Source organism: Opisthocomus hoazin, chromosome 3 (assembly GCF_030867145.1).
Source record: "Opisthocomus hoazin isolate bOpiHoa1 chromosome 3, bOpiHoa1.hap1, whole genome shotgun sequence".
NCBI classification, from domain to species: Eukaryota; Metazoa; Chordata; class Aves; order Opisthocomiformes; family Opisthocomidae; genus Opisthocomus; species Opisthocomus hoazin.
Window position 1 is genome coordinate 21,883,044 of NC_134416.1, and position 16,191 is coordinate 21,899,234.

Below are 16,191 nucleotides of genomic sequence, written 5' to 3' on the forward strand. Positions count from 1 at the left end.
TTCTTCAAAACATGTGAGCTTAGGAATGTCAAAAATCTTCGCTGGATAAAGAACTGGCTGAATGGCCGAGCGTAGAGAGTGGTGGTGAATGCAGTTAGATGCAGCTGGCAGCCGGTCACAAGTGGATCTGGATGAGGGAATTGAGTGCTCCCTCAGAAATTTTGCAGATGACACCAAGTTGGGCAGGAGTGTTGATCTGTTTGAGGGTATGTAGGGTCTGCAGAGGGATCTGGACAGGCTGGATCAATGGGCCGAGGCCAACTGTATGAGGTTCAACAAGGCCAAATGCCGGGTCCTGCACTTGGGTCACAACCACCCCATGCAACGCTACAGGCTTGGGGAGGAGTGGCTGGAAAGCTGCCCAGAGGAAAAAAACCTAGCAGTGTTGGTCGACAGCCAGCTGAACACGAGCCAGCAGCGTGCCCAGGTGGCCAAGAAGGCCAATGGCATCATTGCTTGTATCAGGAATAGTGTGGCCAGCAGGAGTAGGGGGGTGATCGTGCCCCTGTACTCTGCACCAGTGAGGCTGCACCTGGAGTACTGTGTTCAGTTTTGGGCCCCTCACTGCAAGAAGGACATTGAGGTGCTGGAGCATGTCCAGAGAAGGGCAACAAAGCTGGTGAGGACTCTAGAGAACAAGTCTTATGAGGAGCGGTTGAGGGAACTGAGGCTGTTTAGTCTGGAGGAGGCTGAGGGGGGACCTTATTGCTCTGTACAGCTACCTGAAAGGAGGTTGTAGTGAGGCAGGTGTTGGTCTCTTCTCCCAAGTAACTAGCGATAGGATGAGAGGCAATGGCCTCAAGTTGCATCAGGGGAGGTTTAGATCGGATATTAGGGAAAATTTCTTTACTGAAAGAGTGGTCAGACATTGGAACAGGCTGTCCAGGGAAGTGGTTGAGTCACCATCCCTGAAGGTGTTCAAAAAACGTGTAGATATGGCACTTCAGGACATGGTTTAGTAGGCATGGTGGTGTTGGGGTGACAGTTGGACTTGATGATCTTCGAGGTCTTTTCCAACCTATGATTCTATGAAAAAGTGGGAGCGGAAGATACCAGTTCTACAGAATCTAGAATATTATCTCCCAATAATCTGCAATAGAAACAGCAGTTTCTTGTAAAACCAATGCTGTCCTCTTGCTTGTGTGGCACGTATGACATATGCACAGTAACCATGACTGCCACAAAAAAAGTGTTAGGAAAACGTGCACTTTCTATTCTTTCACAGCAACTTCAGAGCATGCAAACAGCACAGGAACACTCCCACTGTCTTCACATTCTTCAGCAGTGTCATCCTGAACAACACCTTCAAAGGAGATGCTGGCTTACGCAACTTCATTTCAGTCCCTGAAAAGTCTCCCTATGACTTCCAAGAGAGCTGGGCACAGTTTTACATGAATTGTATTTCCCTTGTAGACTGATTTGCATTTTACGCACAAGTTAAATAATACCAAAGCCCCTAAGAAACACAAACATTTCCTAGAACCTACATTTTGTCCTGCCTTTATTCCCCAAAAGCAATCCTTAGTAGAGGCATACAGATGTAATGGACTAGGTTTTGGCAAGTTTTCCCCATCAATTAAATGTTTGTTATCTATTTTTAAAGTAAAAGAAGTATGCTCAATGAAAACTGAAGTTTGGAAACATTGCTGGGAAGCTAGCTACTAAAAGGTCTACTACAGAAAAAACACCAAAAAACATGGAATTCGTGGACTATCAAGTGGGAGACAGCACGTCCCATTAATTTCCACAATATGGACAGGTCAAAACCAACACTGTAGCATGTAAGTAGTAACTGCTGATCTATCGCACATCGCAAGGTTTTCTTGAAGGAACACAGAGGACAAAATTCATAAGCCAGTTATATTTTTACTGAAGTATCAGCAAGACACAGGGGTAAAGCACTGGGGCCTCAGGAGTGTTGTGTCCCCCGATGAGCAACACGCAATGGAGCACATGCCCTTCAGGAATGGCTCTATGCGTGCGCAGCCACCTGCGCTCCACCTGCTGCTGCCTTTGGCATCAAGACAAAACAGAGGGTGGTGGCAGAGGTAGAAGAAGTTCAAGAGGACACCACAGCCTCTCTAAGAGCAGAGATAGCAGCCCTCAGAAACAAATGCATAGACACAGGCCACCCACAGCAGTAAATACATGGTAGAGAGCACACATGCATCCCGCAGATGCAAGCCTTCTCCCATGCACGAACATGAAAACCTTCCAAATCCTTCCCCAACTTGTTCCGTTTCGTTCAGGCAGCTCATCCTTCTCTTAGCAGACAAACCTTCAACCTAAAGCTCTACTTACATACGATCATAAAGAAGTTGACTTTTATGAGTAATACCTGAATGCATTAAAAAACCCTAGTTTAATTATAGGAGTAAAACTGTGAGCATCATTTGCGCTGTCATGTAACTGCACATGCGTAAAGTATCTTTAACCTACATGATGACAGCTATGACAACTACATTTTATTTAAAGCGTATGCCATTGCTTTTAGACTTGGATGTGCTCACAGTATTTGAAATGTAATGTAAATATATTACTGCTGTAGTCATGCTGTGCTTCCTCACCAAATTTCCTTAAAATGTGATGCATGCTCTGAGAAGACTTCCTCCACCACCGCCTCCAGGGATATATTAAATATCTTGGGAACACACTGCCCCAAGCAATGGTTCTTTTCAATATCCATAAATAAGAATATGTACCAGAGTTTTCACTATCCTCTGGATTTGTTCCCAGAATAATTTCAGGAAATTTCTAGGCCTTTCTACATCAGTAAGCTTTTCTAAAATAATCTTTGGGAACAGACTCTAGAAGTGGATGGATCACAAACACTGGAGCCCACAGGAAACAGATTATTAGCAAAGTCAGTATTTATACACTCATACGTCCTTAGGACTTTTCTTTTTGATAAGAAGTGATGAATTATTGGTGAAAAACTAACATCCATTTTGGTCTTCTAAACAGTCTCTTAGTTACAGCTGAAGCATCCAACTATGTTTGTCCAATATCCTTATCCTGCTTAGCTTCATAAAGTTTCCTGAATTTGTGCTAGTGATACAATGCCCTGCCTCATTTGATTAAATAAAGAATTAAATTTCACATCACTTTCCGGTCAATGTGAGAACACCAAAATGGTTCTTGAACAAAAACGTGTCTCTTGTCTTCTTCTGCAGAACAGCCCTTAGAGACACAGTGAGTGAGCTATTCCAGAAAATAACGTGGCAAAAGAGAGAGAAGTCCGTGATTAATCTCAAGGCCTATTAATTCCAGTTCCCTGGGGAACTGTATCTTTTTTCACTTGACATTACAAAAGATAGATAGGTGTGAATTATATTCTACTGAAGGTGAATATGGAAGCATATTAAAAAGCAGGACAATTTCAATTGTATTTCCCAGGTCCTGCCCTCTGAATCAAGTTTTCTTCTCTCTCACATATAATGTTTATCAAAACTTTTCAACACTGAAAAGGATGAAATACATTCACAGGAAAATAGACTGGCAAATATTAGGGGAATAGGTCTTTGATTCTTAAATATTTCTAAAAGGCTGTAACAAGGGATTTTTAGAAATATTTCATATTAACATAAAATACTGCTTTGGACTTCAACTTATTCTGTAACTACAGCAATTTCACATCTACATCTGACATAACTATGGATCAAAATTTAGATGGAAACATTTGCTTGAACAGAATTGCACTTGCAAGCATTCTCTCCCACTAATATTTAAACTTTTATCTCAAAGTATTCTGAGACAAAACATTGATGTGTAGTTAAATAACTTCGCAGGCAGGACAAGCAATATTTCAATAATTCTTCAACTTATTGTTGTTTCAGCACAAAAAAGCCTATACTCTATCAAAAACACTACATCTCTAGGGTGTATAAAACAAATTCCTTTTAACGCAGCAATTTTGGCTTCTATTAAAACTATGTTGAGATTAATTTCTCTCTTTTTGAAAGTAAAATGAGTTAACTCTGCCAACACTTAGAGGAAAAGTTCTAATCCTCTTAAGCACACCACAAGAACACCCAGACCCCAAAATTATCCTTTAGTGACAATGTAGATATCACGTGAAACACTACACACCTAATAACTAAAATTTATATAGTATTATTATTTTCTTGCAAGCTTTCAGGTATAAACAAGGAATTTAATTTCGAATTTCATTCTAAGTAAGTCTTTTTCGTAACCCAACATAATTTTCAGGATACAATCATCCAGTTTGATCTGATATTAGAAGCAAAGTGTCAATAAACACATGCATTTTTATACTATTTTGAAAATTAATATTGCATAGAATACTGCCACCTTTTGGTTATGATCTGGACTTAAAAATGAGACTTCTCTGTAAAACTTCTAAAAACACTTGATATCTAACGACTTTTCTAAAGAATTCAGTATGTCAACCGGCTACTGTTATACTTATCATTAAGATATTGTTGATGTAAGAATAAAAATTTTCATACCTAACTGCAAAGTATTATCCTATTATTTCTTAATAATGAGCAAGCACTTTCACGAGGGCTTTTGTCTTTAGCAGGAAAGATGCAGGCATAGCTTTGACATCAAGCTAATGGAATTACTACTTCATAATCATGGCAAGTCCCCTACTGCTTAGGGTAAAATAATACTACTTTTTTGTAACTCGTACACTCAACTTCATAAATATTGATTCCTAACTGATTCTCAGAAAATTCTTACTGGAGAATTGTTGAGCCTAATATTAACATATAAGTATTTTAAGACACAGGTGAAAGGCATGTAAGTCTCAGCAACCTCCAAAAGAAGGGCTCTAAAGTCTCTTACTATGAACAAACGATGCCACTAGAAATGGCAGTGCAGAAGAATACAGGGCCTGGGATTTGGGGTTAATCCCTAGCAAGTGTTCCAAGTCATTGCAGAGACATTCTCCCAACTGTGAGCTCATCAGGCTTCAATTTAATTCGTTTATGCTGAATAAATTAAAATAGAGGACTTGATCCATCTTTAGGGAAGAGTTTGCTGATTAAAAAGTTCAGGAAAACAAGCACTCCCTTTTTTGTTTCAGTATTTGTTTTATGAATTGGGGTGACTGGCTATCATGCTATGTGGAAGGACTATCACTTACCTCGGGGCTATTTTAAATCAGACCCTACAAGCCTACATCAAGTTTACTGTGAATTCCGCCATCTAAACTCTCTGGTTTTGCATCGCCAGAAAACAACTAGTAACTTGATGAAAAATACAAAGAAAACCCTACATTACTCTAATTTAGAAGAAGAAAGATTCTTACCCAACTCCCGGTGAAATTCAATAAGGAATATGATTTTAAGTTGTAAGCTTTTTGATACAAGCATGCTTTAAAGAACATGTTAAAAAGCAACAATCACAAATCACTTTGCTACTGTAAAGGCAGGGTTCTTGTATCAGCCTTTTTCCTAGTGCTGCAAATAGTCTCTATGGAAACTTTATTAAACAGTATCAGAGTTAAGTAGGGGGAACTGACTAGACTGGAAGCTTAATTTCCATCTACAAAGTAAAACCATTTGAAATGCGTACTGACAAGGACATTTTGGAATTGCAAGACACCATTTGCATGTAGAGAAGAACAAACAGCAAGATACACAATTCATACACTTTTAGCCACCAATACACTAGTTTCCCCTTTCAAACCAATCCTATTTTAAATCCTTGCATTTTTCTGAGTATTGGCTATCAGCACAGGGAGTTTTTAGACATAGACCATCCTCATTTTCTGACTAAAACTGTGCAGGCTAAGCTTCAAACTATTTATACAGAAAAGTAGTTCTTCATAATTAAGTAAGTGTATAAACAATTGCTCTTAAAACACTTTTTCCCCCATCAGTCCTATGCAGAACTATTTTACCAAAATAATCTGAAAAGGACAACTAGTAATATTTACAAAGTGCTTGTCTTTTGGAAACAAAATTTTAAGCAGCATTTAACTTTGACAAATAGCCTTCACTAACCTTTACAAATTTGCCTGTAGGGATAAAATGACAAATGACTCTCACAATGGGGCTTATTTGACTCCTAGAATATTGCTCTAACATGGCCCTTCAGGAAATACTATTTCAGATTACATCAGCACTTCCATTTTTCAGGGACTAATAACTCAGCTTGAAAAAAATAACCAACCAAAAAACAAAACAAACCGCCCCCACACACCCCTTCCCTGTGGGATGAAACTTAACACATAACATCATGAATGAAAGTTGCTTCGACAACTTAAAACATATCACAGTTTCATAACATTCCGTGCCTGTATGTAGCTCATGATGCCTGTATTTCTGAAATAACCATACTGTAAAAGATTAGCACATGCAACTGAAATGTTTTCAGTATTTTAGGAGGCACAATGAAAACTGGACGTCTTTAAATACCTTAAGGTGATTTACTACAGTGGGGAAAATGCTGCGCTGCTGCAGGCAGTAGTATTATCTGCTACGCTAATGCTTTGGTCCAAATCCTGTACCTGTTTCTGGCCCTCTAAAATCCACTGAAACTAACCGATTCTTCCCACTGCCTTCAAGAGCTTTGGAGAAAACTCCCCAAGACTATATCATGCCACAGTAGATTAGTGTACAAGGATATGATACCAGACATTCAGAAACACCAGTCTTGTTAGGCAAAGACGGAATAATTACTGAGATCTAAGACATCATACTGTTGTACGCATAATACAATATTGAGCTGCACAATTTGTATTAGTGTTTCAGTAAACAGAGTGAGAAAGGAAAGTCAGCTTTCTCTTCACCTTCCCAGCTGCGGCTGCATTTAGAATGGGGACTCTGAGCCAGTTCATACCGGGAGAAACAATCACAGCATCTTAGTCAGCAGCTAATGTCCCTTTATTGTCAAAGGAGAGAGAAACCCACGATAACAGAGTGAATATTGTAATTTGACAGGAGTGCCTATACCATTCCGCCTTCCACGCCTTGTTCCCAAAGCAGCCATGTTTACTATAGAATCTGCTAAAAGCCCTAAGTAGTGGACTCAATAAATGGATGTTAACAACAAGTTAATATCCTTGCTTCAGACATTCCTTCAGCAATAACAATTTCTCCTCACTGCAGGCTGTATCTTCCCTGTTTTTATCCACTGCTGTAACTTTCTTGCTATAAAATCTTTGAAAATGTTCTTAAAACTAAATTCATTGAGAGTTCAAGCTGTCCAGGCCACACAGTACAACTGACTGATAGCAAGCATAGAAGAGTTGGAAAATGTGAGAACACCCGGCTCTCAAAAACCTTAGCACAGAGCTGGTAAGAAATCGATAAAGGCTGTCTCAAGGAAAAAAAAAAAAAAAATCAAATCCAAAATAAACTTTGCCTGCTCACTGCTATCTATATCCCACACCCTTCAGGAGTGTAGGCGAGTACCTCCTACTTGTGCTCTGCTTCAAGTGCATTGGCTTCATCTCACATTTTGTAAGGCAGCAGTCCCTTTAATGTTGCATCTTCTGCCTCTCTGGATGTGTCCAGGCTGCTCTGCAAGCTCTGTGGTGTCTGTATCCCAGCCTGCTAAACATCCAGACCCTGCCTGGACACCTGGATTTCCTACCAAAGGAAAAAAGTGCACTTAGACCTCCTTCTCACACAGAAAAAAGATGACAGGGTGCACGCGGAGTACAGAGCTTTTCATGAGCATAGAGAAATTGTTTCCTTTTCTGCCCATGAGCTCCTTACTATATTTTTTCTGCCTTACCTATCCATAACACTTCAACTCATGTCCCATTATATGACTTGTCCTAGTGAATGTTTTAGTTGCTGTTTCTCTTACCCATTTTTATCCCTATTTGGATCTGCTGTACCATCTCCCACACGGTGCCCCACAAAAATTGTCCTAGGCTTATTTCTTTGAGCTGCCCTTGCATAATTTATTATCTCCAGATGATTTTCTCGTAATATTCTTACACAATTTTATCTCATGTATCAATCATCCATTCTACATTTTGTCCCACAATTGTCACAATGAATGTAGGCTACTGCAGCTGTGGAAGAACAATGCCTTCAAAGACAGCTCTCGAACAAAAGAATAGAAATGAACATCTTCACCACAACCCCCGCCCCCGTGAGAAATCCTGATTTCCACTGTCTTAAACTCATTACCGACTGGAGGCCCCTACAACAATTAAGTACTGCAAGAGACCAGACTGAGGTCAGATCTTTTCCTCTTTCCCTGGTCCTGCCACCAATCTATTGTGCTAGGTCTGAGCAAGTCTTTATCATCTCCCTGCTTCAATTTTCCTCCTCAACAAATGCGCCTAACATGTTATCCCTCCTGGAGAAGTTAATTTGAGATGAGTACAGGGAACACTGTAAGACTGGAATGTTTTTCTTGTAGTTAGCATGGTGACTCAGTCCACTTCCCATGGACAAAGCCTGAGAATAGTGATGGTTTCTTTTTAGATTTTCAGGCATCTTTGGTGCATTACTGTTGGGGGGGAGGTGGTGGGGTGGGGGGGGGAAGTTTAAACACTAGCAGGCAGGTGATAACTAGGTCTACACCTGTGTGAACGTCCAAAACTGAACTTCTGAACTCTCAGGAAGATCACTGCTTCCTACTGGCAACCAGTACGGTATGGCCATAAATTTTGAAGAGTGGTACATCCCAACTCCTCCAATTAACACAGAGACAGAACCCCCAGTTAGGAGGCTGATCATGCATTGTGTTTCTACACATAGACTACTTGAGAAAACGGGAGGCCAGGGGCCCCAAAGAAGGGTTCCCTGAAAAAAAGACATGGCTTTGGAGAGCAGAAAGGGGCCTGGAAAGAAGGCAGTGAAAATCGCAGGAGGAAAGATGCTGGAGATGGGGGGGGGGGGGGCGGAAAGGACTGCAGGGGGTGCTCAGGGACCTTGGTCGGTAACGCCCGAGGCCAGTAACTGTGAACAGCATGGTACACCACAATCCAACACGACTTCATCTGCAGTGACCTCCCTGCTGGGAAAGGAAGCCAAGCCCTCACTGAACATAATGCTGACAGAGAGCGAGTGCATGTGAGATGATCTAGTAGGGGAAAAGCTCTAATCTTGTTCATTCTTGAATAAACCCAAGTACCCAGATGCACTGGTTGTTGGTTACTCTGCCTTGCCCATGAACAGTACAAGCTAGTATCCTGCAGCCTGTAGCAGAGTCGCACCCTTTCCGAACAAACGCTGTCTGTCTGACACTGATGCACAAGGCCATGGATGCATTAGACTAATTTGAATATAGCTTTCTTGTAGGATTTGCCACGGTGACTGTGACTGTTATCACTGTCTCCTGAAGATAGGTACAATAAAGGCATCCAACGGTAAAATAACCTGCCTGCATTTATACAGCATGCTTATACAATGTCTCCAGATTGCCCTTAAATCCACGCTCTGTACCTCAGAGGGGTGCCACAGCAAAGGTACCTAGCACTACCTGCAAGTATTCACCACCACCTTTCCCAAGCTACTCACTTCTGTGTGCAGCTACTGCAAGCAGGCAGGACGAAGCTTGCCAGCCCCAGTCCTGTCCTGTAACAAGATGGGGCAGGCGAATGCGTACTGGGCTGTGATCTCTGACACCCCATCCTCCATGCTACTGGGGTCAGCCTAGACCCCAATTAACAGGGCAGGCTGACAGCAGAGTGATTAATGAACGATCCTGAGAAATGACAAATTATTTCTTCAGTAAATGCAGGTAAATACGCAGCTGCCAGGGAACCACCCATTTAAAGAGTGCTCCTGTTTTTAATTGTAAGCTCTTCCTAATATACCCTAAACCAATGTCCCATTTGCTCACAGCAACATTTATGGTTTGGATAGAGGAACATTCTCAACTTATTTGCCACACCTGCCTTGTCCACATGCCCAGACAACAACGCTAAGTCTCTCTTCTCTTTATATTTTGTCCTGCTGCAAGAGAAAAATACTCCATCTTTCTGGGAGGTTAAATGAGTTATTTGGCAACCCAGGCTGGTTTATGAAAAAAAACTGTAGGTGGGAAAATAATGAGAAGTGGAGGAGATACAGCTCTTTTCCGCTTGGCTCTGATTCTGAACTATTTTCTGATGTGTTTAAGTTCTTCACCAGGCCTACCAGCAGACTACAAAGCTATGGATTTTGAACCTAAAAAAGACGGAACATATGCCAAGCATTATACACCTCTCTTCCCCTGTTTTCCCCTTAAACTCTTGGGGCAGCTTACTTGAGCATTAATTTATTGTGGGATTGATCTATTTATTTGTGCTCCAGTTAGCAGGGCTTTTAAGAAGGTTATGCAGTGTTTACGTTAAGAGCTGTAGGCCTCTCTAGATTAGAGCTGACTGGTTCCTAATGAACCTAGAGAGCAAGCAGGGCATGCACAGTGCTTAAATTTGGGTACTACTTTTTCTCTGGTACTTTAAAATCCTGTATTTCTGAGCCAAATTCAGGGATGTGAATGTTACACCTTTGCAGCACTTCTTAGAGCAATATGGTATCCATAATGTGCCGTAATTACTAAAAGGAACATTACCAATTTCATCAAAGTTGGATTTAAATAATGCAGTAACTAAAGAAACTAATACAGTACTAAATAAAGCAGTAACAAAACATTCACAACACAATAAAAGAAGAAAACACAACAAAAAAAATTCATTGCAAGCTGGTAAACTTCTGCAGGCACTACCTAACACACATGAACATGACAAAAAATTATTTTACCCTCCCTTACTTGGAAAATGCTCAAAAAAATCTTCCATTTCAAGAAATGCACCCACTTGCTACATAATGCTTGCAGTTTGCAACCCTTACACTGAAGTCCTCATGAAACAAAAATCCTCTTCATTTTCTATGTATTAAAGAGATTTTAAAAACATTTTAAAACGCTAAAACTTTGAGGTAAACATCTTAAGCTAAAATAGTTTCAAGCCCCGTTTCCGGAACAACGAAGAGGGGAGCAAATTTTTAAGAGCCGCAGTCAGAAAATACATCCGCGACAAAAAAAAAGACCATATAACAGGAACACGAGGTCACAAAACTCATGGCTACAACTAGATTTATATAAAATTGAGATCGTTTTCAAATAATTGTTTCAAAAAGCCTGGTGATATAAATATCTGTATCACCGTCAACTCAGATTTTCATGTACAATCATTCCACAAATGTTTAGTTTTTCATAACTGAATCTAAACTGATTTAATGATCAAGGACAGAGAAAGAATATACAACAAGAGCTGCTTGCTGTTCAGCAGCACGTAGAATTCTTTCCATATGTAACCTTATAAAATAGTATTCATTGTAAGTTGTACAGTTATTGTACACTGCTTATACTGGAACTTTTTCATAATAACCTTTTATTTTTCCCCACCTACTTCCTGGGGATAGAACATTAAAAAATATTTCCCACTGCGAAAATTTCCTTTTTTTCCCCTCCCTTTTATTTCCCTTTTCTTTTTTTTTTTTTAATAAATCAACGGAGCAACAATTTCAAATTACTTAATGCATGATTCATTGTATCTCTTAATATACAATGCTATTTTAAAAAATAACTTTAAAATATGCTTATTTTGAAAGCCCTCATTTGTTTTTCTGATTTTCAGTTCAAGTGGAGTTGAACTCCAACAGTTTTTCTCCAAAACGCTCTCCTGTGAACAACCTGGGATTGGTTTCCTTCATGCTCATCCATCATCACCAATAATAATGATTTGAGATTAAATTATGCCCTTCCTCACTGGTTCCAGTACTCCAGGATAAAAAGCTTTACTTACAATTTCCTTTGCCTTCTTTTGTATATTTAAAGCACACTATGTCACAGAGGCAAATTCATTTATCCAGCAATCCAGCTAAGCTCACTGAAGTCTTCTGTAATTCCCAGATCTAGTTCTGCCTTCTAACAGGTCTTTCAAATCTCTCTTGAAAGCATAGAATTTGACAAGCTGGAAACACTGAAGATGCATTTGTTATTCTCAAATCAAATTATAATTTCTCCTACCTTTTCTTGTTACCTTGAAGAACAAAATCAAAATTGTACCACAGGGTGGAAAGAAAAAGACTATGTCTGTATAAAAACATTTCATTCCTTTGATATACTGTATTCTCTAACTAAAGCAAAGCAATAGACTAAGAACAGGCTCAAGGCCACAAGTCATAGTTTTCCTTGCAATTATAATTTCAACCCTATCATGTGCCAGTATGTTATGATACATGATGTCAGCAGAGATAGCTACATGTACAAGAGATTCAACTCTTAAGCCTTCTGACAGGTATCCTGTATTTGTAAGCTTTGAGAAAGGGAGTATTTTTCCCCACAAGTGGAACGCACACATAAAAACCCTTTCCTTACGAAGTAATTGTATCCTTGCTTCCTCTGTTCTTCATCATGTTTGTGGAGCAGGGAAGAAAAAAGTATTCTATTTACCTGTTCTACAAAACCCCAAATTTGGTTGAAACCTTGAGAGAGAGTGTATTAGAACTGACTGACTTCTGTTCAGATGTTCACTTGATTCAAATTACTGGTGAACCTTGCAACACAACAGAGTTCCATAAATTGTTTGGGGTTCCAAAAATACAGGAAGTGTCACACATGTTCCACTAGTATAAATGCAGAGTAACTCCGCTATTTTAATTATTATTCCATTAGACAAGGTCTTTACTAATATCCTTGCACCAGAAAAAGTGTATCAAATAATTATAAAATTTTAACATGTTACTTCCATTTTGGATTCTTCTGTTTCCTCATTTTTTTTTCCAAATACTTTAAATAGCACATCAACATAGTCATCTTGTATTTTACGATGATTCAGCTGAATTATGAGATACACTTTGTGTAAATTTGAATGCCATCCAGAAATAGTTGACAGCAGTGAATTCTTCCAGATGTCATATTCGTGATTTTACAAATATTTTTAACAAGTGTAAAAATATTTCTGGAACACAGGAATTTAAATCTTTTTTTCAGATTTAACAAAGCTTAAAGAAAAAAGACAGAAATACCATTTCTGAATAACAAATACCAAAATGAAAAAAATAAACACGTTACATAAGATTTTAATCTTATCTTCTGTGTCAAAGGACATGGAAGAAGTTAATACGTTCAATTTCCCTTTGATAATGTGAGACAGAAAAATATTTTACTATTATTTCCTCATGATTATTTAATTCTAACAATTCAAAGAATGCTGGATTCCACTGCTGTGTTAACAGTAAGATGAATGACAACCAATTATGTAAACAGAACCTTTCAAACAAAATTTCCTCACTATTTAACAACTATAAAATCAAAAGACCCAGCCAGAGCAAGATACAACGCTGTTTGTTTTCTTAAGATATTTTTCTAGATAATTCTAGCCAAACAGCTTTTATTTCATGAATAAAACTAGCAATCTTAAGTATACTAGTACTTAAGAATCTTAAGTACTGCAGACTGAATTTCCAGAAAGGAAGTGCTCCAACAAGTTAAAGCCCTTCAGCTTCATGTCTGGTCTATGTCAAAAACAAAATTTGGCCTAGAGGTTACTGTTCCTCGTACGATTCCTCAGTCAGGTGTTTGTGCAAGAGTTCAAAATAAACTCATATTTCCAGTTACCCAGTTAAGACTGGCTAAGACTGTTTTGCCATGAAAGTTTAAATGTATTCTAGAACAATTTTCACCAAGGGCTATAGCTATTTCACGAAACAATAAGGCTAAAGCAGTTAGACACGCTCGTCTTTTCTCAGAACAGTAGTCCCCAGCGCAGAGTGTATTCTACTTTGGAAACTTTGGGAATTTATGACAAACAGTTGTCCCAACAGTTCCCCTTAGCACAGCATTGTTGTAAGGGTCTTTCTGCTAAAAGGCTCTCACAGAATCACAGAATGGTAGGGGCTGGAAGGGACCTCTGTGGGTCACCTAGTCCAACCCCCCTGCCAAAGCAGTAGGGTCACCTACAGCAGGCTGCACAGGACCTTGTCCAGGCGGGTCTTGAATATCTCTAGAGAAGGAGACACCACAACCTCCCTGGGCAACCTGTTCCAGTGCTCTGTTACCCTCAAAGGGAAGAAATTCTTCCTCATATTCAGACGGAACTTCCTGTGCTTCAGTTTGCGCCCATTGCCCCTTGTCCTGTCGCTGGGCACCACTGAAAAGAGTCTGGCCCCATCCTCCTGACACTCACCCTTAAGATATTTATAAGCATCTATAAGGTCCCCTTGCAGCCTTCTCCAGGCTGAACAAGCCCAGCTCCCTCAGCCTCTCCTCGTAGGAGAGATGCTCCAGTCCCCTCATCATCCTCGTAGCCCTCCACTGGACTCTCTCCAGTAGCTCCTCATCTTTCTTGAACTGGAGAGCCCAGAACTGGACACAGTACTCCAGATGGGGCCTCACTAGGGCAGAGTAGAAGGGAAGGCGAACCTCCCTCGACCTGCTGGCCACACTCTTCTCTCCCCAGCTAGTTCTTTCCACCTTTTCACTCATTACTGTACTTGTTTCTCGCAGACAGTCACTCATCAAATAGAGCTGAGCGCTGCACATTGCCTTGGATGCTTTAGCCTTTTGTACAGCCAAGAGCCTTCCACTGGTAACTCCGCAGCCTGCTTTCCACTGGCAGCTCTGCAACCTAACTGCCATGAGGGGGAACAACCTATAGTGAGTTTGAACATGCCCTGGTGAAACCCACGTAATTGCTACAGGGAAAGTATTATAGGAGGATAGCTTACACCATTAGAGATGATGTATGCCATCAGCAATATGTAGGTATCATATAGGTACCATTTACAGCAAATGATATCTACAATTACTATGAAAAATATAAGATTGTCTGGCAGATATTCTCTTCCACAGTTGATGTTCTGAGAAGAGTGTTACTATAAACAAAACTACACACACCACAGGTTTATATAAAAGCATTAACAACTCAGGGTCACGTGAAGAACTGACTTCATTCATCCTGCATAAATACTTTTTTTTCCTGACAGGACACCTTCTACCACTGTAATCATTGAGCTGCTCTGAAGACTTACCTCTGAAAACCAGCCTGTTAAGGCAGGGAGAACATCACTAGCAGCCTGAAGAATGGCTTAGTAAATGTACTACCTCCTTATTTTCCATTTACATTCAAAACAATGCAAACAACTCTAGAAGTAGTCTGTACTGCATTAACTCACTATTCAGCATAAACAGCTACTGTAGCTGCCATAGACACAGTCTGTAGTTATATGATTCACTAAGCAAATGATTTATGCCTCTGCTCAGAGAAAGAAAAGTTTCCTTGTGACAAAGGCTCGAGTCATACTTTGTAAAGAGATGAGGCCTGACTCACTGGAATCAACTGTATGCCCTGAAAAAAGTCAGCAGAAAGCCTACAAACTATGAAAGCAGAAAGTGTCTTCTGCATCTTTCAGTGTTCTGGTGAGTTAACATCATGGTGAGCTTGCTATTCTCCTTACTCTGGCTACAAGAAATATGCAAGTTATCAACATTAGTGATTCCCCTGCTTCTGTTACTAAACTCAACAATACATACCCACACTTGCTTGGATTTCACCATGTAAGCCATTGTCTACCAGCTCCCTGGCCTCCTTATTTGCATCTCATCTGTCACACCCTCACCATCAAGAGCTCAGAACCATAGCCAACATGGACAAAGACTTTATAAATATTTCACTTAGTGCCAAAGACAGTTTCAGCCACCCTCCAGTCCCTCTTTATCAGTTTAAATCAAGTCAAGCTTGCACACTGAGCACAACGTGGTGGGGCGGGACTCACACCTCAAAGCTACTCTGCAATGCTTTTGGGAGAAACTCACTTCAGAAATCACAGAATCATAGACTGGTTTGAGTTGGAAGGGACCTTCAAGATCATCTGGTTCCAACCGCCCTGCCATGAGCAGGGACATCTTCCACTAGACGAGGTTGCCCAGAGCTCCATCCAACCTGGCCTTTAACACTGCCAGGGAGGAGGGAGCCACAACTTCTCACAAGACACAAACTCTCTCCGAGCACTTAGCAGTGCGGTACCCTAGCACCTTCACCCAGCCCGAGGCGCAGGCAGGGCCCTGCCTCATCCCCACAGGGCCCGGGCCGTGCCTAGGGCCGCCTCAGGCGACGGAGTGGAACCCAGCCCGGCCATGCCCTCCGCACCGAAGGGCTCAAGCTCCCTGCCGAAGCCTCTGCCCGGCGGTCCCTCTGCCAGGCCGCCAGGAGCAGCCCGCCTGCTCCCACCGCCGCCGACCCCCTCAGCGCGCAGGCGCACGCTGCCT

General features: G+C 40.7%; 1 long non-coding RNA gene across 1 annotated transcript in view; it reads right to left on the reverse strand.

The window, feature by feature from the left end:
• Positions 1-16,191, reverse strand: part of LOC142360823 (uncharacterized) — a 28,476-nt gene that overhangs the window by 11,755 nt on the left and 530 nt on the right. The window lies entirely within an intron of this gene.